At 38.3% G+C, this 24,190-nt stretch overlaps 2 long non-coding RNA genes across 5 annotated transcripts in view; both read left to right on the top strand.

The window, feature by feature from the left end:
- Positions 1–24,190, top strand: part of LOC102142134 (uncharacterized) — a 285,245-nt gene that overhangs the window by 45,548 nt on the left and 215,507 nt on the right. The gene's annotated exons all lie outside the window — the stretch shown is intronic.
- Positions 15,856–20,926, top strand: LOC141409252 (uncharacterized). The gene is made up of 2 exons (XR_012428753.1): positions 15,856–16,021; positions 17,433–20,926. It is a non-coding gene; the product is annotated as an uncharacterized lncRNA (long non-coding RNA).

Raw genomic sequence — 24,190 nt, 5'->3', positions numbered from 1 at the left:
AGAGAGGTCAAGATGCAGCCCCAGCTTCAGTGGCCACAATAGTGACTTCTCAACTAAGGTCCTGGATTGGTGCAGGGAATAGTGAAATGTCATCACTAGGTGCAAAACATACTATTTGAGCCAGGTGAGAACATAAGTCAAGTGAGTTGTTCTAATAGAAAGAAAGCAAAAAGTAGCATCAGGAAAAGACTGACACAACTTATTAAGAGCTAATTCCAGGGTGGGTTTGACAAACCAAGATTTCATTATTAGTTAAACATGCCAACCTTTTTTGCCACTGAGTCTCAGGAGCTGAACTGTCAACTACTGTGAAGTCATTTAGGGCCAAGGATAAGAGCCGGCCTCTTTCTCTCTGATTTTAAACTGAGGACCACTTGCTTGTGAGATGAATGTGGTCACCTGATAGTTAGGGAAAAACTTCAGAATCTTAGTTACATTTACCTTTGATCCCCTTTTCTCATATTGACTGTCTTCTGGGATTATTTTCCTTTGTCAGAAGTAATTCATTATTACCTCTATAATAAAGAGTATTACATTTTTGGTGGTAAACTCTCAATTTTTGTTTATATTTGTAAAGGACTTTATTGTGTTATTGTTTGTGAATATAATTCTGCTGGTTAAAAAATTTTACATTGAACATTATTTTATCTCAATTCATTGACACTATTATTTCACTGTCTTCTGGATTCTATTAGTGCTTTTGAGTAATCTATTGTCATTCTTATCTTCATCCTTTTTAGGTAACCCATTCTTCCTTTCTGGCTTCTTTAACAACCGTTACTTTGTCTTTGTTGTTTTTCAACTTTATTATGATATATTTAGACATGGATTTGTTTTTATTTTTCCTGCTTGAAATATATTGGGTTTCCAATACCTGTAGATTTATATTGTCTATTGGCTAAAATAGATAAAAATTCATGATATTTTAAGATATTGCCTCATTATTGTTTTTTTTTCTATCTTTTCGGGAAACTGATTACATACATGATATACCTTTTTATGTATTATCCATATGATATAGTTTGGTTGTGTCCCTACCCAAATCTCACCTTAAGTTGTAATAATCCCCACATGTCAAGGACAGGGCCAGGTAGAGATAGTTGAATCATGGGGGCTGTTTTCCCCATAATGTTCTCATGGTAGTGAATAAGTCTCATGAGATCTGATGGTTTGATAAAGGGGAGTTCCCCTGCACAAGCTCTTTTTCTGCTGCCATGTAAGATGTGACTTTGCTCCCCATTTGCCTTCCACCATGATTGTGAGGCCTCCCCACCCATGTGGAACCATGAGTCAATTAAACCTCTTTCCTTTATAAATTACCCAGTCTCAGGTATGTCTTTATTAGCACCATGAAAACAGACTAATACACCATATGTCTTAATCTCTCTTTTGTATTTCCCATTTTCTGTGTGGCAGTGTATACATTTTAAAATATATCTTGTTGGGCCAGGTGCAGTGGCTCATGCCTATAATCCCAGCACTTTGGGAGGCTGAGGCAGGTGGACTGTGAGGTCAGGAGTTCAAGACCAGCCTGTCCAGGATGATGAAACCCTGTCTCTACTAAAAACTGCAAAAAATTAACTGGGCACAGTGACAGGTACCTGTAATCCCAGCTACTCGGGAGGCTGAGGCAGGGAATTGCTTGAACTTGGGTGGCAGAGATTGCAGTGAGCTGAGATTGCAGTGAGCTCAGATCACGCCACTGTACTCCAGCCTGGGCGACAGAGTGAGACTCCATCTCAAAAAAAAAAAAAAAAAAATATTGTTTTACTAATTTTTCTTTCAGTTGTAACTAATCTGTTGTTTAACTTTATTCTTTGATTTAAAAAAAATCAAATTCTATTTATTTGTTTTTATCTGAATGGATAATACATTCACATGGATAAAATGCAAAAGGTATCAAAGATTATCTGGTAAAATGTCTTCTATCTACTCCTATTCTCTAGCCACTTCGTTCCCCTCCACTGTTTCTTATATCAGCCTCTCTGTTACTATTTCCAATGATCTGTTCTTAGTCCTCATATTGCTTGAATTTCAGAGGACTTTGACATGGCCAGTCATCTCTCTTTGTTTCCACAGACACTACACTCCTCTTTTCTCCTCTAGACTCATTAAATCCTCCTTTTTAGTTTCCTTTTATTCCCAGTATTAATGTTGGAGAACTCTAGGACTCAGTCTTTGATCTTATTCTCTTTTCTATACACAATTACGCCCTTAGTGATCTCATCCAGTTTCATGGATTTATATACCCTTTATATATGGATAACAGTCAAATTTATGCCTAATCCCTCACTCAAACATCAGACTTGTGTAATTGATCACCTGCTTGACATTTCCACTTGGAATAGGCACCTCAAAATTAACATGTCAAAACCAGAACTCTAGATTTTCTCTCACAAATCTACTCTAGTTGTATCCTTCCCCATTTCAGATAAAGACAATTTCATCTTTCTTCATACCCTGGCCATGAAACCCACATGCTACCTAAATCTTGGAAATGTTCGGCTTTTTATAGGTTGGTGCACCAACCTAGTAAATTTTTGCCGGTCTATCTGGCCTAAAGTGATATCATTTTGTTTTAATTTTATTTATCTGATTACTAATGATTTTGAGCTTATTTATTACCTTTTTGGTTGCCTCACCTGTGTATTGTGTAATCGTATCCTTAGCCTATTTTTTCTCCCTATTGGGCTGTTACTCATTTTGTTCATTAACATTGTTTTCATGTATTGAGCTCAGTGTCTGATCTCAAGACAAATTACTTGAAATCTAAGCAACACAATGTGGACTCTACTAGGTGAAAATATATGCTAATTATTTGGGGACCAGGAAAGTATCCTAATTGTTTTTACATATATTAAATCTTCAGTGGGCAACCTTTTGCATGTTGCCCAACACTGTCAAAGACCCAGGCCGTAGGAGGCCCTTACTTTCCATTTCTGGGAAGCCGAGTTCTTAGCACATTTCTTAGAATGTGAGTCAATTGTCCTGCTTTCAGACTTCCTGCTGCCTGGGATTCTAGCTTTCCTTGATTTCCCATTTTCCTCTTTTTTCCTGTTCTGATTTTTAAGCAGTTATAAATCTTAAATCAGAATAATCATATCACAAAACTAATTTCCTGATCTTAATTCTGCTTTATTTCACTTGAAATGGAATATTCTAAACTAACATTTCGATGAGGAAACTCTGTTGCATTTTTATATTCATACTGGTATTGAATGGCTTAGAAATTTACTCTGAAGTCTGTGATCCAGATTCTTAGGGAATCGTCTTTGGAACAACCTCCTAGCATACACTCCTGACTCTGCCATTTATCCATTAATTGGCAATTGAAGAAGAAATTAGAACCCAGTGTTATATTATTGTTAAATTTTTAAACAACTATCTCTCTTATTGAGGCAAAACAATGGGGGCATTGCTCTGGGAAGCTGAGGTTATAGGCTCAAGTATTCTGATCTGATTGTTTCTAAAATTGTACTTTGTGAAATCTGGGAGGCTTGAAGGCCGTGGTTCATAGGCTGTTGTGTGTACAGGCAAGGCCAAGATGGAGGCAATTCTGCTCTCCCCTGCTTCCCCCAGAGCAGTACCATCTTTATTATTAGTTCTGTGTATTCGAATCACACATACAACTTTGTTTGATAGAGGGTTTTCATAGTTTTTGTTTATTGTTTAGTCAGGCTTTCCTTAAAATGCAGTATTAGGGTTTGGATGTTTGTCCCCTCCAGATCTCATGTTGAAATGTAATCTCAAGTTTTGGAGGTGGTACCTGGCAGTAGGCGTTTGGGTCATAGGGGTAGATCTGTTATGAATGGTCTAGCACCATCCTCTTGCTGATGAGTGAGTTAATGTGATATCTGGTTGTTTAAAAGTGTGTGGCACCTCCCTGCTCTCTTCTTGCTCCCTTTTACGCCATGTGATGTGTCTGCGTAAGCTTCCAGATGTCCTCACCAGAAGCAGATGCTGGCCTTGTGCTTCCTGTACACCCTAAAAAGCCATGAGCCAATTAAACCTCTTTTCATCATAAATTACAGTCACAGGGATTCCTTTGTAGTAATGCAGGCAGATTATAACATATGCAGTAATGTGGACAATTAATGTTAACAACTTTAATGGGGATGATAATCAATTCTAATTGGGTAGTTGATTAAAATTTTACTTTCTTTTATGTCACCTAGAGATTGCCTCCACCAGTTGGTGCTGAAGCTATAAAGGTACCGTAAAGGAGCAAGAATACCCTTGCCTTCAGGATGTTTTATAGTATAGAATTAAATACAGTACATAAAATATGTGCATGTGTGCACACACATGTATACCACATAGCAGAAAATTTCCAAAATAAAGGGGATAACATTTAAATGAAAGGAAATTAATAGCTGGTGGTCTGGTAAGTTAATATGTCATATTTGGTAAAAGGTAGGATTTTGGAATATACTGACCTTTTGTTCAGATCTAAGCTTCTCCTCACTAAAATACTACTGACTAAGCCGGGTCGGAGTGAGGATTAAAATAGTCAACCCATGTAAAATCATATTTACTCCATTGCACAGTTATTCAATAAATGCTACTTCCTTTCCCTTCTCTCTGATCCTTTCCTCCTTTCATAGACACTTGCTATCTATTTTTATCCCCAGCAATCTGGTTCATATTCTCAAATTCTAATCTTTGAAAATTTCCAGGATATTTGTGTATATGTGTGTGTACACACACATTTGCTACTATGAATACCTTAAAGGCAAGGACGTTCTGACTCCTTCATGATTTGTATTATAGCTTCAGATTTTTTCCCTGACACTTGCAAGATAGAATAACATCTATTCCTCTGCGTATCAAATCCATACACCCCCCAACATAAAAATATCCAGCAAGATGGCAATGTGTTTGACTGTTAGATCTCTGGACCCATGATCTTTTTCTGTTTTGGCTAAATTCTAAGACATATAAAATTTCTGGCAACATTAATAGGAATGAACAGATAATAAAAAGCATAGTAGAGACACTTTCTCCTCTCCCTGCAATATGTCTACTCAAAAAAATCACTAAAAATCTCTTTGGAGAAGGTTGGCCAATGAATCCGTGGAACGTGATAATCCTTAGTGTTGTGATTCTTATCTGCAAATGGTTTCTGGATATTACAACTTAAGTAGTGAGATTTGAGCTAAAATTGACACCATGTCAAACTGTAACAGTTAGAAGTGACGCTAAGGAAAATTGTTCTTTAAGAAACAAACAGGAACAAAATCATGAAGTGTGGGCCTTTTGCCAGTTTAAAAAATAAAATCCATATTATTGGCTCTGTTTAGTTTCAGAGATTTGTGTTCTAAGCCTAAGGCAGTTCTTCTAGATAAAATAGTATAAACTGTATCCACATATGCATTTAAATAAGCCTATGACTAATTTCCTAATAATCAAAATATTTTTCTCTTCATTTAGAAGAAAAGATTTCAAAAACTTGTTAAATGCATTTATCATTTCTCACAACCCTTTGGGAACTTGAGTCGCATTTGACGTATGGCTTAGAGGCAGCATTATTGGGTTTCCCTAACACCCAGTATTGAGTTGTTATTGAAAATGTTGGGACTCAAAAAACATCTGCAGGGATTGATGCGTCTTAATCATTCAATTTTATGAATTAAGGTATAGCATCAAGGTGGCCACAGTGGCTGAATGCTGACTTATTTCCAGGAGTTGAGGTGGGGTGGAGTGGACAAAAGATAATTAAGAAGAGGTTTCTAGGAAACTTCATGCTTGGCTAGTCTTGAGCTCAGGAAAAAAAAAAATCATAGAGCGTTTTGCTTTTTAAGAGTTATGTAAAGTCTTTTAAAATGCTGCCATTTTTAGCTCTGAATAAAGGAGTGATCCATGTCATCGGCCAACTATAATTCCTGCCCTTTCACTTTTAGTTCCTGTTTTTCACTTCTTGAAGGTTCAATGTCAAATATATTTTCTTCTAATGACCCAAACCATAGTAGAGAGTCATTGGGCTGTATGGAACTTTGCCAACTTAAGAAGCCAGGATTTCTTTTTGTTTGAAAAGAAAACTGTGACCTCAAGTGGCTACAATAATGCTAATGATAATGAGTAATTAGATTATCGTGCTTACCAGGTGACAGGAAGTCATTTAAATGCTGAATATGTATAAACTCTTTAATCCTAACAACATCACTATGAGTTAGATACTGTTATCATCTGCATATTACAGACGAGCAAATTCAGGCCAATGTATGTAATTAACTTGGTCAATGTCACAAAGTTAATAAGTGGTGGAGCTGTACCTTAAACCCAGTGACTAGATGATGAATAACAACCATGCATGATGTGTCAGAGCTGGGTGTATCACTGGGAGTGGGGTGCTCTTAGAGAGCTAAACTGCCCATATGCAGTTGACATAGATTTTAGAGATTTAGGCAGAAAGCTTATGTTTATGTGGGGTTTACTGTCTCTCTTTTTTAGGTTGCCATCTCTAAGCTTGTCTGACAAGATTTAAAGGAATAATTTGAGTTCTTATGTCTGCCTAACAGGTTCTTGGTTCTTACGTTACATTAGTAAGGATTGGCTCTAACCCAGTGGAGTATTACAGAGGTCTGTGATCACATTTCCTAAAGTGTGATCTGGGTTTTGTAGATAGTGCTGAGAGGGTGATCTTGACCTGGAATTTGTAGTACCAATATCTTTTTCTCCACTTAATAAAATAAATCCAATTAAATAAGATTAGTATAGAAGTAAAACTTTTGACTTGTAAGTTTCCTGCCAAAGAAACAAAGCGTATTTTTTTCAAAGCCTCTTGTTCTGAGATCCAAGTGCCTTTGAAGTGATTGGGGTCAATAAGATCACAGGCACAGGTAACTACAAACAAGTGTGGGGTGTGAGAATAAAGGAGGAAGTAGAACTTGGATCCTTCAATATTAAAACCAAAAACAAGACAACATTTTCAAAATCTATGTGGGAATAGAATACAGAGTATTCCAGAAAAAAAGTGGTACTAACAAAGAATATAAAGTATTGCCAGAGTATTGGTGAGTGAACCAAGCCTGTTATGTATTCAGCTTATAGTTATACAAGTAACTCTTGAAACAAGGCTCCATAGGAGAGAGTAATACACAGAATCAAGATCAGAAAATGAAGAGGATCACAATATGTTTCTTTTGGGAGCAACCAAGAAAAATGAGTTTATGCATTAGAGGGAACCACTCTTTAGAAACTTAAAGAACAGACAACTTCAATGTTAAAAATAATGTAATTGATAATAGTGCCTTCTACTCGCACAATTTTGTGACTACGGCTGCAAATCAGGGGTCTTCCAAACCACTCTAGGGTTCAATAATTTACTAGGAAGTTTCCCAGACCTCATCAAATCATGGCTTCGATTTATTATAGCAAAAGAATCAAAAGCAAAATCAGGAAAGGGAAAAGGTACATGAGTGAAGTCCAGAGGATACCGAATACAAGCTTCCAAGGGGTTGCTCCTGGTGGAGTCACACAGGCCATGCTTCATTCCCTAGGGACAAGTTGTGACAACACATGTAAAATATTGCCAGCCAGGGAAACTCATTAGAGACTCAGTGCCCAGGGTTTTCATTGTAGGTTGATCATGTAGGTACCTTTTGCCAAACATATAACAAGATTCTAGACTTCCACAAAGAAAGCAGATGTTTAGCAGGCATGTTGTTTGTATAATGGTTTAGACATAGTGGGCCACTCTTGTCAATTAGGGTGATGGAAATCCTTTTGCACAAATGCCTAGTTGCCAAAGGCTGACCTTCACCTTGCAAAAAGGCCTTTATAAAGATAGCCTGCTGTGTTAACTGTTCTGTACAAATGGCAAGTATCATGACAGACTGGGAAACAATGATGTAAAAATAAGCTTAGAAACAATCAAGCAGTAGAATTTCTAAAGTTCACCTTGAGTTTCCTAAGAAGGGACAGACTTGAAGTCAAAGTGAGCTTGGATGTGACATGATGAAACTCTGACAATAGTATCTGACTGTCATGGGAATGGCAGATATATTATTACCTCCCCACTCTTCTCTTCCCCTCTTATCTTTGCTTTGAGCATGACTGGGCAAGGCACACAAACATGAACTCATATTTTAAAATTATATGAAATATTCTCTTCTGGGATACATTTACAAGTTATTTGGCCTGTTAGGGTGAAAGCAGCTATTCCAAAGGTAGAGTTCCTACTAGACTCTCAGAACATGTAGGCATTTCAAAGTTGCACTGCAAGTGTCCATATAGGGGTTTTTCTTCACAGAGGGTTAGTTGTTAAGGTTACTCATTCAGACATTGTGACTAAGTTTCTAGGGAGACTCCAAATGTGGTAGGTCAAGTGTGTCATTAAACCTGAACTTATTTAAATTCAACACTTCTGGCCTCATAAACAACCAAATGAGATTTTTTTTAAGTCTTCAGAAAGTAATAAATCTATTCTGGAATGGGAATAAAAATGACAGGCCTATAATCAGAGATACTACAGTTGAAAAAGACCTTATTAGGTCATTTAGTTTGCAGCTGGGTTCCTCTCAGCACGGTTGCCAGGGTTCAAACAGGGCCAGACTCAGTGTTCTGATATATCCCTCAGAAGGCTCTGCTACCATCTAATAAGGTTAGAAATTTCATCTGGAAGGTAATGGTGTCATCCGTCTAGGAGCTACTACATGTAACTGATGAAAAAGGGTATACTTTAATGGTAATTGGGAGGAAAATTGCTGGGGCAAGGACCTCTGGGGAAAGGAATGATGAAGGGCCCTCAGAAGGGAGATGTGGTGGGTGCAGAGGGAGTGGGTGAGGCAGCAGCATGGAGTGCAGCCCTGTTCTGCTGAGTGCTAAGGACCAGGGAGTTACAGAGGAAGGTGAAGGAACAGTTTGTAACCTACTTAGCTTATTGTCAGATACGTTTACCTGGGAAATCAAAATGAGTAAATTGAAGAACAACATGGGAAATTCTTTTTCCTTCTATCCTCCAAATTGGTGTATCATAAAATCCAATTATAGATCATGTTTCATTTCTAATGCTGCTTATATACTATCAGTAAGCCACATGTTGTTTTTTTCTCCTCCAAATAGTGACAGAGCAGGAGCATCTCCATCTTTGACAAGCCCCTCATTCTAAAGTTCACCTTAATAAAAAACCACCTAAATCCAAAGGGTATTGGCCTAATGGCTAAGGTCAGCACAACCATAAACCACAAACAACATCTCCAACCAGAAACATTACAAACCCCTCCCCAACCAGAGACATGCTAGCCCCGAGATAACTCACCTCCAGCCGGGAAGTTGACAGCCTTGAGATAACCCTACTCTGGCCAGAAAGATGTCTGCCCCAACATAACCTCCCGTCCCCTCAAAGACATTCCAAGCCCACCATAAAACTTCTCCCTCACACAGGAACATTCCAAGCTTGTAGTAAGCCCCTCACCCTAAAAGCAATATATACTGTTAGTCTCTAAGAGAAAATGGTCCTTACTGAAATCGACCAGAAGCCCCTCTCAGGTTATATCTAAAGAAAACCTGTCTTTGACTGCCAGGACGTGTTTCATGTTTCTTTTTTCTTCCTTTAACTCTTATAAATAGTGGAAGACTAAATATGAGCTGCCCCAATATACTTATAAAAGTATGTTGGACAAGGGTTCAGTCTTTCTGGTGTCTCTTGGTGTGTTTTTGAGATAGGGAGGTAAACTGAGTTAATGTCCATTTTTTGTAGACTAGAAGAGGTATATCCATTCTAATCATATCTTGCATCAGCTTAACATTTTTATAGGTACACTAGTTTAATTAGTTTAAGGGAAAAGTAACCACACATGCCTTATTACATTTCAGATTTATCTTAACACCAAGTCAGGACCTGGGAAGGTGGAAGAGTGGGACCCCAGTGGCTTCCTCATTTTTCCCTTCCTCCCTCCCATCGTACCTCCTTCACTTCCTTAGTTACTTTTTCTAACTAATATTTATTAAAACACTTCTCTGGACCAGGTATTGCCATCAACACTGTGGAAAAGAGTGTTGTACCAGATAGATAATATCCCTGCATTCAAAGAACTTTTGTGTGCTCTGGTGGGGGATCAAACATATGAGCAAATTATAATATGGTGTGGTAAAGACAAAAGAACATGGTGCTAAAGGAAGCACATGATGTGGTATCGAACTCAATTAATCAAATTCAAGAACATTTTCTCATGGGAAGTGACATATAGGCTGATACCTAATGAATAGGTAGGAGTTATATAAAACAGCGGTCAAAATATTGATCATTGGCAGAGGATATAACATTTGAGAAGTTTCATAGGTTTGAAAGAGCAACGGTCAGGCAGGCAATCGAAACAAGCCCAGTGTACCTGGAACATACAGCAGAGATGGAGAAAATGACAATAGCGAGATGAGGAGGGGGAGAGTGTGTTGAGAGTGAAGGTGGAAGGATGATCAGTAATCAGGTCAAGGTTATGCTTAGTAAGTTGAATTTTACCCAAATAGCATTAAAGAGCCATTGAAGAGGAATGAGCAATACAAAGTCATGATAATATCTTTAAAGAAACCTCACTAGGACACTCCTGCATAAGACCAGTGATTAGCTCTCTGAAGAAGTTAAATGAATTTGACTCTTTACTGAGGTTTGGGGTTTCAATACAAATAGGAGAATTAAATAAAGGTGATATAAACAGTAAGATCCATATCCTCAAACTCTTTCCTCCACTTGCCTCCCAAAATCATAATAGTTGGGTTTACCCCCATGGTCCCAATCTCCTAGCAGAAAATTCATAGATTTCTTTCTGAGAAGTATCTACACAAGAGAAAAGCACTATCAATAATAATTTTTAGGGATCTAACACTACAGTGAGGCCTACTATGCAATAAACCCCATACCTACAAAGAACCTTGCAATTAGATTTTTAATTCCTCCTTCTTAAAAATGAAGACATAACCAACTATCAGCAGATAGATTTGAGGAGAGCCAGAGTACAAAACAGGCAGAAAAAGAAAGAAAAAACTTTCAGAAGAAAGAGAAAGTATGTAAAAGTAGAACACTTTCTTTGAAGAAGTATGTTTTTAGAGAAATAAATGAAAATTCATCTAAAAAACAAGGATGGACAAATCAACAAAAGAAAGACATTAATGTTACCAGAAAGAGCTTTTAAGCTTACCAAACTTATTATAGAAGATCTAAAAAAGTCTCAATAAAAAGTTTGGAAGATAAAGTGAGAAAATGTTTCAGAAAGTAGAATAACAAGAAAAAAATGCAGAGATGAAGAATAGAATAGAAACATTTTAAAAAGCAAAGGGTTAACCTTGAAAGTCCAGCTTTTAAAAGCATATACTTTAGGACAGAGAAAATTGAAGAAAATTATCCAATAAGTAATTCAAGAAGATTTTCTAAAACTGAGGAATATGAAGTTTCCAGATTGAAAGGGCCCCTGAGTGCCAATGAAGTTGGTCAAACAAAGCCTATTAAAATGTACGTTAATGTGAAATTTCAGAACGCCAGGGGCAGAGAGGATCCCAAAACCTTTCCTAGGGAGAAAAGAGGTCATATGCATAAGATCTGGAATTAGAATGGCTTTCAACTTCTCAGTGACAAAAATAAAAGCTGGAAGACAAAGGAAAAATGTCTAACATTCTGTGATGCCCAAAATGTAATTCTGTACACAGACAAAATAGAAATCAAATGTGAGGCTCGAATACAGCATCCGAGGTAGGGAAGGTCTCAGAAGTTTTACTTCCTATACATTTTTTTTTTTTTTTTTTTAGGTAATGAGTGGAATAAGCAAGCAGGTGTCTTAGTTCATTTGTATTGCTATAAATAAATACATGAGGCTGAGTAATTTGTATAGAAAAGAGGTTTATCTGGCTCACTATCTCACAGGCCGTACAAGAAGCATGGCACAAGCATCTGCATCTGAAGAGGGCTTCAGGAAGCTTCCACTCATGGTGGAAAAGGAAGGAGAGCAGGTATCACAGCACAAGAAAGAAGAAAGTAAGAGATAGAGAGAGGAGGGAGGTGCCTGGTTCTATTTAACTATCAGTTCTCATGTGGACTAATAGAACAAATACTCATTACTTTGAGGACAGCACCAAAACTTTCAGGAAGCATCTGCCCCCATGACCAAAAAACTTCACACCAAGCACACCTCCAACACTGGGGATCACATTTTAACATGAGATTTGGAGAGGACAAATATCTACAGTTTCACCATGTAAGGTAACACTCACAAGTTTTAGAGATTAGGACCTGGAAATCTTTGGGGCCATTATTTGGCCCACCACAGTCATGCTGACCTTCTGGACTCTGTTGGGAAAGGGAGCTATGGGTACATGAACATGGATGAGTGCCCCTGTGGCTAATGACGAAGGCAGAGAGACTCACTGTCTGAGGGCCAGAGAAGACCTTGAGAGTGACAGTGATCATACCTGTCTCTCTTAATGCCCCATCTGGACATGTTCACACTTTTGAGAAGGGAAAAGGACAGGGCCCAGTAATAGTCTGGTTATAGTATGGGTTCCTGTCTACCCCAGGACAGCATCCTTATTTTCCTCAAGCTGTCTATATATATATATATATATATACTGGTTTCCTTCAGGGAGTGAGTGCTTCTCAGAACCACCTACTTGTTCCCTCCAGGGATATCTCACCTCCATCCTCAGCCTCTGGCATGCTAGTTTCTGCTGTTTTTCACACAAAGAAGTTTTCTTTTCTTCTTCTTCTTCTTCTTCTTCTTCTTCTTCTTCTTCTTCTTCTTCTTCTTCTTCTTCTTCTTCTTCTTCTTCTTCTTCTTCTTTTCTTCCTCTTCTTCTTCTTCTTCTTCTTCTTCTTCTTCTTCTTCTTCTTCTTCTTCTTCTTCTTCTTCTTCTTCTTCTTCTTCTTCTTTTTTTTTTTAAATGGAGTTTCATTCTTGTTGTCCGGGCTGGAGTACAGTGGCACGATCTCGGCTCACTACAACCTCTGCCTCCCGGGTTCAAGTGATTCTCCTGCCTCAGCCTCCTGAGTAGCTATGCTTACAGGCGAGCACCACCACACCTGGCTAATATTTTAATATTTTTAGTAGAGATGGGGTTTCACCATGTTGACCGGGCTGGTTTTGAACACCTGACCTCAAGTGATCCGCCTGCCTTGGCCTCCCAAAGTGCTAGAATTTCATATGTGAGCCACCGCACCCAGCCAGTTTTCTGACTACCAAGAATGTTTTAATATTTGGGTCAGCTGGCTGCACAAAAACTCTGTTTTATGTCCATGTCAGCTGTGAAAATCTGTATCTTCTCCTGTCCCCTATCTTTCTAATTCTTTTCTGTATTCTTGATTTCATATCCCCATACAATGCATCTTTAAATTTTTATCCTAATGTCCCATGTTCTCCCCATTTCCTCTCCAAAATAGTTCACTGGTCTATCAGCGTCCTGTGGGGGCTGCTTTCTGTCTTTGGTTTTGAGTGTGGAGGAGCTCCTGACACTTGCTACCCTGAGGCTTTGCATCTGGGGATTCACATGATTTGCCTCTTGAAGTGTTTCCTGCCCTGTAGGCAAGTGTGAACATGAAAATATATGCATGAAAATATATACATTCAGCATTTATTAAACAAATGTTTATTAAATATCACCATAGGCCTGGCATTTTACCAGTCCCAAGGGAACAGAGATGGACGAGGCATGAAGGAGTTGCTAATCCAAAAATAAAATATCTAGCATGTATTGTTTACTAGGTGATAGGTAATGTGCACTTTCTAAATGTATTTTATTTAATCCTCACAATGACTCCTGGAAGTAGATGTTTTTAACCCTATTTATATATGAGAAAGGAAAGCGCAAAAAGTATGAATAACTTGCCGAGTTCACATACCCTGTAGGGTGGAACCTTTGGGACTACAGTCTATGCAATCTGAAACTAATCAGAGTTCAGATCTGCACTCAGAATGCATGAGGGTCATGGTGTGTTTTTCCTGCTCTTATTGCATATTCCATATTCCATTGCTTCTCTGGAAATGTAAGGGAGTTCTTAGAAAGTAGGACATAGAGAAGCAGTTACTCTCACATGCGTTGCTTTAAAGCATCAAAATTGCTGCATTTCTTTTGGAAAGCAGTCTGGCAGTGCATAACTAGATACGTTAAAACTTTAAACCTAATTATAGCCCTTCTGGGAATCTACTCTGAAGAAAGGACCAAAGTTATAGAAAAAGCTTTACGCCTGAGGATGATCTTTGCAATGTTATAAAGAGAGGTAGAAAGTGTACTTACTCTGTGTTGAGATGTGCAAAGGAAATGTAACTTCCCTTTTCTTTTTTCCTGTAACTTACCTAATCTTCCCCTTGAGTGCTCATCCTGCCATTCCGCCACCCTCTCTCTGCCTTGTGGGGAAAGGAGAAATCTAAGTGTGTTCTCATCTGGTTAAGTTAGCTCAGTCTCTTTGGGATAATACTCAGTTTTTCATTTTCTTGCCCCTCCCCGTTGTCCTCACCAAATGGTATCTGGGTGTGTAGCGCAGGGTGTGAATGTCCCCTCATGGCCACCAGATGACCTCAGAAGCACATGAACAGGTCTTTGCTCTATCCTCTGCCTTCCTGGCCTCTGTGGTAATGACCCTTTTCCCTGGACATTCATCTGATGCTGAAGTTTAGGGGTGACGAATCCATGGGGGCTCTTTGGGCACAACCAGGGCCTGGTGACTGACTCAGTCCCAGTCCCGCCTCAGTGCAGGTTGGAGCACCTGAGTCTGAGGTCTGGTGGTGACCCCCACCCCTCATTCATCCTTAGTGTGGGTAGCTTGTGCCATAGCCCTTAGCTTCAGGGTCACTCAGTTTTGTCTGAGAGTCAGCTTCTAGGAGCTGACTACTCAGTCACAACCTTTCCTCAGCTGGGCATGCAGGAACATCTGCCCTTTGCTGTACACATGGAAGTGCTAACCTAGACTGTCTCTCTCCCTGATGCCCCAGCAATCCTGGGTTGTGACCTTGTGACCAGTGAAGCATCATTCGGAGTCCTGACGGGAAGCCAGGCTAGAGTCCCTTCTGCTTTCCAGTTTTTTCTTCTAAAATGCACCCCATTTAGGGAGGTGACATTACGGATGATATTTTTTCTTGCCATTTTTTATATGTTGCTAGATATGATTGTAATGCTTTTTATAAATCATAAGAAGATGTTTTTTAAACTATGGTCTGTGGAAGAAGCTGGTTTGCACCCTAATTAAAGGGGGGCTCTAATACTGTGTTTGAGTACAAGCAGTCAAGCAGCATAGGACTGACTCTTAAAACATGTAGATGAGGCCACGCTGGGCAGGACAATCATTATAGGTGGGTAATGGAGACAGGCTCCACTGTCACACTCTGGTCTTCTCCTCCACACCACCTCCATCCCTTCTTTCCTATACTTTCTTGGAGACAGACCCACTGTCCCTGCAGTCAAATCAGAAAGTGAAGGACATCACGCCTGTAATCCCAGCACTTTGGGAGGCCTTGGTAGGCAGACCATGAGGTCGGGAGATGGAGACCATCTTGGCTGGCATGGTGAAACCCCATCTCTACTAAAAAAATACAAAAAATTAGCTGGGAGTGGTGGCGGGCACCTGTAGTCCCAGCTACTTGGGAAGCTGAGGCAGGAGAATGGCGTGAACCTGGGAGGCGGAGCTTGCAGTGAGCTGAGATCACGCCACTGCACTCCAGCCTGAGTGACAGAGAGAGACTCAGTCTCAAAAAAAAAAAAAAAAAAAAAGAAAGTGAAGGACATGTATGAATGTGAAGCCCTCAGGGTTCACCACCTAATGGACTCTGCTGCCTTGGCCTGGAGAACTTGCGTTCTAGAGAGCAGAATTTTCAACATTTTCAGGAAGGAAGTCATTTGATTGAGAAAGGATACAGGGCACAGTGACATTTGGCAAGGGAAAGGCTAATTTAGGATTTGGTCGGCAAGGTGAGCAGTTTCTTCTGAAGAGGAGTTCTCTGAAGAAGAAACTGCTGTTTCTGAAGAACTTCTTCAGAAAGTTCTTCTGAAGAAGACCCTGGCCCCATGTTCAGCCTCTCCTGGGTCCGCTGTATAACTGGATTAGGTAGGTATTTATATTTACCTCCTTATCTCTTATTTAATAGGTGCCTCATTTAAGTCCTCAAATGCTTGTTCACAGTTTCCATCATTTCTTGAATTTAATTCAATGACAGCATTGCAAAACCTTTCAGCAGGAAATGGCTATAATATGTTTTGCAGACATCAGAAATACCCCGAAGAGAAAGTTAATGGGAGAGAACATAATAAGCCTTTTTACGAAGAATAAAATGTGGGATATATTTTATCTTAACAGTTTTCAACAAAGCCCCTGGAGGTTGTTTTCATGTGGGTAGAAGTTTTTCATTAAAGTAGAAGTCTTTTTTTTTTTTTTTTAATTTGAAACTTTTTTTGTCTTAAGTATTTCTATCCCCTAAGGAAATCTCAGGACAAGTGCCCTCATCTCCAGAGGTCTCCCAATTATATTGGTTAATATAGATTGTAGACACATCAGAACAAGCATTACAAAAGGCTTCTTTTTCTTTTCCATAAGAATTTTCTTTTGGGGAAGAGGTTCTTTTAGGTAAAATTGTCTTCTTAATAAGACACAGAAAGGTGCAAAAATCATGTTAAGTGATCTTGGGGATTGCTTTCTCTCGTTACGGGTGATACAAATCAGAATCTGATTCATGGGGTGGTGTGTGTGTGTGTTAGATGTGTTCACCAGCATAAATCAGACCACAGTGGAAGCTCAGCATAATTGTCAACACTAAGGTGCACTTATTGGGAGGGTGTGGACACTGTTCTCACAAAGTCCTTAAGCCCCACTTTACAGTCAAAGCAGCATCCATAAATTCTCTCACCATTTCTCTTATAGTATCTTTAATTCTTTCACTTTTGATTCAAATGGCACACAATTCAAGTTTACTTATTAATTTTTGGTCTTAAAAATTATTCTCAGTTGATGCCATCAAGTAAAAATTCTTGAATATGAGAACTTAAACATGTCTGGTATGTAAAATCCAACAACGAGGCTGCTTATTCTTTACAGTCCCTTGATTATAAATAATTGTAATTAGTTTGGAGACAGAGGACTCTGGGGCCAAATCTCTCATTAACTGGGATGTTAGGAAATCTCTTTAGGTTTTTCTTTTTTTACAGGTTGATTTTGAGCATTTCTTATTATCATGTTTTAAGAAAAGTGGAAGACAAATTTGAGGAAAAAATTGCTGAGCCAATTTCAAACAGCAAGAATGATCTGTATCAATTAGGCACTGAGCCTGAATTTGCATTCCATGCAGTGCACACTAACCTCTTGCATATATGGTATTTTGTATTTGGGGTAGACATGAGTTGACTGGCTTAGGGTAAAGTTCCAAGCAGCTTTATCACAAATAAGAATTAAAATATCAATTTATACTTGGTGTGATTTGACTTCATGTCCCCACCCAAATCTTACCTTGAATTGTAATCCCCAGGTGTTGAAGGAAGAACCTGGTGGGAGATGATTGGATCACGGGGGCAGTTTCCTCTATGCTGTTGTGGTGATAGTGAGTGAGTTCTCATGAGATCTGATGGTTTCGTAAGCATTTGGCAAGTTCTTCCTTCACTCACCTAGCTCTCCTGACTCCTTGTGAAAGAAGACACCTGCTTCCCCTCCCGCTTCTGCCAATATTGTAAGTTTCCTGAGGTTTCTCCAGCCATGCGGAATTGTGAGTCAATTAAACCTCTTTCCTTTATAAATTACCCAGTCTTGGGTACTTCCTTATAGCAGTGTGAGAGTGGACTAATACAATACTCAAGACAAAAAATAACTATTTGAGGTGAGGGATATGTTAGTTAATTTAATCAATCCGTACATACATCATAACATCACTTTGTACCCCATAAATATATACAATGATATTTTGTCAATTTATAATAAAATACAAAAAGCTCCAAGTCAATTACATTCTCCACTATATAATCATAGATACAGAAAGCAACACCCGCCACAACCTGAAGTCAAAAGAAAAATTTACTAAGATTACACCACAGAGCACCGTATCACTCTATTGCATGCATGCAGTTGAAAGTGGATTCTTCTCCTATTGGCTCCTCTATTAAGACTGTGTATGTATCAGTGCCCGTGAGCTTGGTATTAACTAACTGGTCTGACTGTCCATCTTGTGGTTTGAACTCTGAGAATTATTACAAACCCTAGAAGAGGTAGTCTCTCTATTTGCTTATGAATGCTTAGGTAGTACAGAGCCCTGCCCTAATGATGGGGCAATGTCTTGATATTTTGATCTTTAGCTCCACATAAAGGGTAACAGTTTACAGTGACCCATAGCAAAGCTATTTTATTTCATTTTTTAAATTGAATTTCAATAGCTCTAAGGGTACAAGTGGTTTTTGGTTACATGGATGAATTGCATAGTGGTGGAGTCGTGGCTTTTAGTGTAATCTGTCACCCGAATAGTATATATTGTACCCAATAGGTAGTTTTTCATCCCTCATCCCCCTTTCCCCCTTCTGAGCCTCCAGTGTTCATTATGCAATCCTGTATGCCCCTGTATAGCCATAGATTAGCTTCCTTTTACAAGTGAGAACACACAGTATTTGGTTTTCCCTTCCTGAGTTACTTAACTTAGGATAATAGCCTCCAGTTTCATCTAAGTTGCTGTAAAAGATATTATTTCATTATTTTTTAGTGGCTGAGTTTTGTATGGGCAAAATAAATTATGACTAAGACCCCAAAAGCATAGCAAAAGAAATAACCAGTAGAGTGTACAGACAATTTACAGAATGGGAACAAATACTCACAATCTTTACATCTGACAAAGGACTAATATTAAGAACCTACAAGGAATTCAAACAAATCAGCAAAAAATAAAAAACCCAAATAATCCCGTTAAAAAATGGGCAAACAATATGAATAGTTATGCTGAAGTGTGACAGAAGCCCCTGAAGGGCCATCTTTAGTTCTTATGCAGTCACTGTAAGAACTTCGCTCCAATGCAGTATGTCCCACCAAAAATGAAGAGAATGGAGCTCCTGAGATGTCCCTTGAGGAGCCCCATGAGAATCTGGAAGCAAAGGCTAGGAAGAGTGGTTCTGGCTGGTGTGACAAGACCACTCCCAGGGAAGCAGCTGGGAAAATCACAGAGACGCTAGTTTAGCTGCAGGGCTGTACCTCAGGGAGTGACTCCATGTAATGGCCAAGAACCATTATGTGCCACCCTGATCACCAAAGTAAAAAGAACAAAAATCAAAAAACTATTCAAAAACTTCTCTCTCCTCTCATTAAACTTGAGCCATGGCTATACTGAACTATTTTGGCAGGAAGAGGGGTAGCCAAGAAGGAAACAGGAGAAAATACATACTTAAATCACTATGGATTTTTTTTAGTTTTTAAGTTTTGTGGGTACATATGGGATACATGAGATGTTCTGATACAGGCATGCAATATGAAATAATCTCATTATGAATTTTGAGCTGTGAATGGTAGAATCCCAAACTTCATCTCTAATTTGGTTTAAAAATACTGGAGGATTCCAATCAGTACACACACATGCACACCCACACAGACACACACGTACACACACACACACATAAACACGCATATATCCAAAGTATAATCTATTTTTGTTTTTGATTTAATTTGTAGAGATTTTCTGCCTGGAATCAAATTTGCAAGTTCAGATTAAGCTTAGAATAAAAAAAATACATCCCTCAGTTTAGGAGATGAAGGAGTTATAGAAAAATATTTTCTGAAGAAGCGTTTTCATAAAATTAGAAATTACTTTTAGAATTCTATTAAAGTCGGGCTTGGAGAGTTCATCTCTCACTATATAGCCTTGTGTTGTAAGGCAGATCAGTGGCTGGGGTGCCTGTTGTGGGTGTATGTTCAGGAGTGATTGAAGCCAAATCTGTGGCTGTGTCAGTAAATGACTTGAAAACTGAATGTGATACTTGAGTAGGTGTTTTTCTAGTTTATAATTTAGTCTGTCTTTTTTACCTTCATAATATTTTATTCAACAAATTGCTAAGCTCTGATCACACTTGGAGATGTGACTACAGATCAGTTTAATGAAAGTCTCAAGGAAAGAATGAGGGTTACTTCAAAAATTAAAAATTTTGTCTTAGATGGGCGGTTAGGTCAGATGGACTTACAGAGGCTTAAACTGCCCTGTGATCATACCACCCCCTCAAAATGGGAAACAATTTTTATTTCTCATTCAATTTGTACTCTCTGTTCTTTGCCCACCTCCAAAAGCAGAATAACCAACCTCCTATTGAATTGTTTGTTTGTAACTGCTTTGACCCAGTTAGTCAAATCATAGAACTGTTCAAAGTTTCAGAATTGAACATTGAAGTATTGACTTTTCTGTTCACATATTTAGAATTTTACGTCCCAAAATGGTAGGGAAGACTTACCCTATAGTAATTTATTTGTGTTAGTGTTAAACATGAAACGTTGTAACTGACCCTTTTTTTTTGTTTGTTTGTTTGTTTTTTTTGAGATGGAGTATTACTCTGACATCTAGGCTGGGGTGCAGTGGAGCAATCTTGGCTCACTGCAACCTCTGCCTGCTGGGTTCAAGAGATTCTCCTTCCTCAGCCTCCCAAGTAGCTTGGACTATAGGCATCTGCCATCACATCTGGCTAATATTTGTATTTTTAGTAGAGATGGGGTTTCACCACGTTGGTCAGGCTGGTCTTGAACTCCTGACCTCAAATGTTGCACTCGCCATGGCCTCCTAAAGTGCTTGGATTACAGGCATGAGCCACCATGCCGGGCCTGTGTAACTGACTCTTAAAGTATTAAAGAAATATTATAGAAGTAAAAAAGAACTCACACAAAAAGGGCTTAATTTGAGGGAGGCTTATTTCTGTTTACAGTGTATTTAGCACCTTCCTTCCCTCTCCTTCTCCAAAAAAAAAAAAAAAAAAAAAAAAAAAAAAGAAAATGCAGTTTGAAATTCACTGAAACTGAGCCAGAAAGTCTTGAGATTTTTGAGTTAAGGTAAGAAAGATGGTTGGATAAAATTAATGCATAATTTCTCAGTGAATAAAGTTGTAGCTCTCATATATTAAGTAGGTAAGTTTACACACTGATATGTAGAAAATGGCTAAAATATTTAAAAAGCATGTTTTACTGGCCGGGCGCGGTGGCTCACGCCTGTAATCCCAGGGCTTTGAGAGGCCGAGGCGGCGGATCACGAGGTCAGGGGATCGCGACCATCCTGGCTAACACGATGAAACCCCGTGTCTACTAAAAAAATACAAAAAAATTCACCGGGCATGGTGGCAGGCGCCTGTAGTCCCAGCTACTCGGGAGGCTGAGGCAGGAGAATGGCGTGAACCCAGGTGGCAGAGCTTGCGGTAAGCAGAGATCGAGCCACTGCACTCCAGCCTGGGCTACTGAGCGAGACTCTGTCTCAAAAAAAAAAAAAAAAAAAAAAAAAGAGGCATGTTTTACTAATCTGTTTTAAGTTACACCATGTTCAGAGTTCTATGTAAGGTAGGGTTTTATTTTTCTTTTTAGGGTAGTTGGTATAATAATAGTAAGAACTGTCCCATATGTTAGTGAATTACATATGTGCATCTTGAAACTAAAAATTGTGAACACTGGAAAGCACCATTGTGACACAGAGTAAGCATCTTAGTAATATATAAAAATTAATGTAAATGAAAGTTAAAATTATATTACTGTGAAACTCATCTTCCAACTCCAAGTTAAGCTTTAGAAATATGTATTAGTGAGTAACTGTTAAGAGCTTTGAATATACTACACATTCCTGTACAAGCCAGAATTATTTCTTTGTGACTTATTATTCAACTTGGCAATTGCTTTTGATTTGCTGGGTTTTGCAACATGGTAGAATATATTTACTCTATTTGAAACTATTCATTCCTATGAACTGTTTTTTAAAATTGTCTACTATATGTAACATACAATAAAACTACCTGTGCTGAAACTTGGGGAAAATTTAGGTCCTTTTAAAAAAAGTATTAGTAATCATTGACTACATTTATGATAAAAGCACTTGCTTGGTTTACTTAGATAACACAGTTGGTAGAAATGATAAATACATAAAGTATTAACACCTTGTGAATGCATTGGATTTAATTAAATAAACATTTTGTAATAATCACTTGGTAAGAATTATAAACTTAATTTTTGCACTAAACTAAAATGAAACATTACTTTTTTTTAATGTGTCACAGATGTAGGCTTGCATTATTTGTAGGTTTGTGTGAGCTAGTCCATCAATTTCTAAAAATCTAAGGTTTCTAATTAAAACACAAGGAAAGAGTCTTCTTTTTGAAGGAAGTAACTGTAGTTTTGCCTTTTTTTTTTTTTTTTACAATAGCCACACAAGAAAATAAAATACTTAGAAATAAATTTAATCAAGGAGTTGGAAGATCTCTACAAGGAGAACTACAAAACACTTATGAAAGAAAGTATAGATGATACAAACAAATGAAAAAACATCCCATGATTATGAATTGAAAGAATCAATGTCATTAAAATGACCCTGTTGCCCAAAGCAATCTACAGATTCAACCCAGTTCCTATCAAATTAACAACATCATTTTCAACAGAATTAGGAAAAAAAGCCCTAAAGTTTATATGGAACAAAAAAAATGAAGCTCTAATAATCAAAACAATTCTGTAGGAATCACATTACCTAGGTTCAAATTATACCACAAGTCTATGATAACTAAAACAGCATGGCACTGGTACCAAAGTAGACATATAGATTAATGAAACAGAATACAGAACCCCGAAGTAAGCCACATGACTACAATCAACTAATCTGCAACTAAATTGACAAAAATAAACAACTAGAAAAGGACACTGTATTTAATAAATGGTGCTGGAAAAATTGGCAGACCATATGCAGAAGAGTTAAACTGGACCCCCTGCCTCTCATCATATACAAAAATTAACTCAAGATAGATTAAGGACTTAAAGATAAGACCTGAAACTATAAAAATCCTAGGAAAAGCTTTTCTGGACATTGGCGTATGCAAAGAATTTATGACAAAGACCCCCAAAACAAAACAAAAAATAGACAAAAAAGCTCTGCACAGCAAAATAAATAATCAACAGAGTAAACAGACAACCTAAAGAATGGGAGAAAATATTTGCAAATTATGCTTTCAACAAAGGATTAATAATCACCATCTACAAGAAACTCAAATAACTCAACAAAAAACAACAAAAAGCCCTATTATAAACCAGGCAAATGACATGAACAGACATTTCTCAGAAGAAATACAAGAAGCCAACAAACCTATGAAAAATTCTCAACATCACTAATCATCAAAGAAATGCAAATTAAAACCATAAAGAGGTATCATTTTATATCAGTTAGAATGGTTATTATTAAAAAGTCAAAAGACTGGGCATGGTGGCTCACACCTGTAATCCCAGCACTTTGGGAGGCCAAGGTGGGTGGATCACCAGGTCAGGAGATCAAGACCATCCTGGCTAACACGGTGAAACCCTCTCTCTACTAAAAATACAAAAAATTAGCTGGGCGTGGTGGTGGGCGCCTGTAGTCCCAGCTACTCAGGAGGCTGAGGCGGGAGAATGGCATGAACCCGGGAGGTGGAGCTTGCAGTGAGCCGAGATCGCGCCACTGCACTCCAGCCTGGGTGACAGAGAGAGACTCCGTTTCAAAAAAAAAAAAAGAAATACAAAAAGTCAAAACACAACAAGTGTTGAAATGGATGTGGAGGAAAGGGAACACTGTTGGTGGCAATGTAAATTAGTTCAACTTCTGTAGAAAACAGTATAGAGATTTCTCAAAGAGCTGAAAGTAGAACTAACATTCAATCCAGCGATTCCACTACTAGGTGTATACCCAAAGAAAAGTAAATCATTATATAAACAAGACATTTGCACTTGCATGTTTATTGCAGCACAATTCACAAGAGCAAATTCATGGAACCAACCTAAGTGTCCATCAGTGGTTGACTGGATAAAGAAAATACTATGCAGCCACAAGAAAGAATATTTTTTGCAGCAACATGGATGGAACTGGAGGCCATTATACTAAGTGAAATAACACAGAAACAGAAAACCAAATACTGCATGTTCTTGCGTATAAGTGGGAGCTAAACAATAGGTACACGTGGCCATAAAGATGAAAATAATAGACACTGGAGACTTCAAAAGGTGGTAGAGGGCTCCACAAAATGACCTACTAGGTACAGTGTTCACTATTTGGGTGGTGGGTAA

This window comes from Macaca fascicularis, chromosome 1, assembly GCF_037993035.2.
Source record: "Macaca fascicularis isolate 582-1 chromosome 1, T2T-MFA8v1.1".
Lineage (NCBI taxonomy): Eukaryota > Metazoa > Chordata > Mammalia > Primates > Cercopithecidae > Macaca > Macaca fascicularis.
Note: the sequence above shows the minus strand (reverse complement) of the source record. Positions and strands in the feature narration are given on the sequence as shown.